Source organism: Physeter macrocephalus, chromosome 6, assembly GCF_002837175.3.
Source record: "Physeter macrocephalus isolate SW-GA chromosome 6, ASM283717v5, whole genome shotgun sequence".
NCBI lineage: Eukaryota > Metazoa > Chordata > Mammalia > Artiodactyla > Physeteridae > Physeter > Physeter macrocephalus.
The window spans coordinates 80,053,512-80,055,246 of NC_041219.1; the positions used below are offsets into that span (position 1 = coordinate 80,053,512).

Genomic DNA, 1,735 nt, shown 5'->3' on the forward strand with positions numbered 1-1,735 from the left:
TACCTCGTTAATCAATAGTTTACTTTGGCTAAATGATCATTAGTAAGTCAGTGCAATTTATTACTGTAGTTAGAAGCACAGCCCACCATGTTCTCAAGAAACAGGGTACAAGTGAAGCATGGGAAAACAGTTCACAGAGATGACAGCCCTTTAGCCTTTTGTCACTTCACAACTTCAAAAGACAAAGGCTAACCAGGATTTGACATTCAGATACTTGCTTGCTAAGCACAAGCTGAGTTAGGAGATAGCTAAACATCTGATTCTTATTCAGTTACAGTGTGCTCAGGAAGTTCCTATTTGGACATCGATGGTTCTCAAGCTGGCTGCACATCGAAGGCATCTAGGAAGCTTTAAAAATTACCAAATGCCCAGGTCAATTAAATCTGGAGGGTGGAGCCCAGAAATCAGTATTCTTTATGTTTCCCCAGGTGATTCTAACATGTAGTCAGTCTGTACACCACTGATGTATCCCTTTCAGAAAGCTGTTGCATGAAAGCCATATTGTATGCAGATAATTTTGTTTTTTCTAACCCCCACCAGGAAAAGGGATTTTTAGAAAAAGGCAGAGCTGTGCCTCTCTCAAGAGGCAGCTTAGTGTTTGGTAAGCGGTGGTTCTCACAGGTTATCTGGAGCGCGGGTTGAAGAGGAGGGAGCCCTTGTCCTGGTAGAGCAGGCAGAGTTTCAGGCTTTGGCAGCTGCCTCCAGAAGCAAAGGATGCCCAGATGCCCCGGAGCACCAGGATGACGTATGCTGACACCAGATTTAATCCATAACGAGGATTTATGAAGGTCAGGGCTGACACCAGCAGATGGGTGGGAAGAACTACAGAAGGGCGTACCACTTTTCCTTCTCACAGCCATCAAAAACCACGAATGCCCCAGAACCCACGCAGCAATATGATCACCAACGTCATGAAAGCTGAATTTAGGAAGAACTGGGGACGGTTGCCATGAATGCCCACTGTGCCCGGCCCCAAGGAGTCAGACAGGGTATTTACAAAGGAAAATGCTCCCCTCATGATTCCAAAGCCCAAGCCAGAAACATAAGCCAGCAATCGCACAGAGGGTGCTATGTCATCTGGGTTTATACTCTTCAAACTTTCACTGGCTTTTTTTTAAAGTTCGTAATATGCCAACTGGAACATTTCTTGGATAAGGACTGAGACCAACATGCCAAAGGTCAGCAGATATTTCTGTACTGGTCCATCTTTGTTGTCAGCAGTGAATGCTGCCATGGACCAAACAAGGGAGGAAAGCAGCAGAGACAGCAGCCAGAAGCTCTGATGATGAGGAAGATGAGGTGCGAGGGCCCAGTGGTGACGGTGAAGATGTAGAGGGCTGGCACAGGACCGAAGGCTAGGAAGGCGCAGTCCAAGAACACGGCCACTGTCAAGGCCATCACCCAGGGGCCTGGGGGGAACGCAGGGGCACTGAGCCCTGACAGAGCTGAGCCTGCGGGCAAAGGCGCAGGGCAGAGTGGAGGGGCAGAGGCGGGTTCTGTTGCTAGATTTTTTCTCAAAGCTGGTGAATTCTCTCTTCCATATCATCTGCTCTATTTCCAATGCATTCTTCACCTCATTTATTGAGTTCTTTAGCTCCAGAACTTCTGGGGTTTTTAGCATTTCTACCTCCTCGGTAACATATTCCTTCTCTTCATTAATTTTACTCCTGAACTCACTGAACTGCCTTTCTGAGTTTTCTTGTAGCTTGTTGAGTTTCTTCACAACAGCTATTTC

At 46.8% G+C, this 1,735-nt stretch overlaps 1 pseudogene; it reads right to left on the reverse strand.

Annotated features, from left to right (window-relative positions):
- Window positions 1-622: 622 nt before the first annotated feature.
- LOC102983974 (gamma-secretase subunit APH-1B-like) lies at window positions 623-1,398 on the reverse strand (annotated as a pseudogene).
- Between the last annotated feature and the right edge of the window lie 337 nt (window positions 1,399-1,735).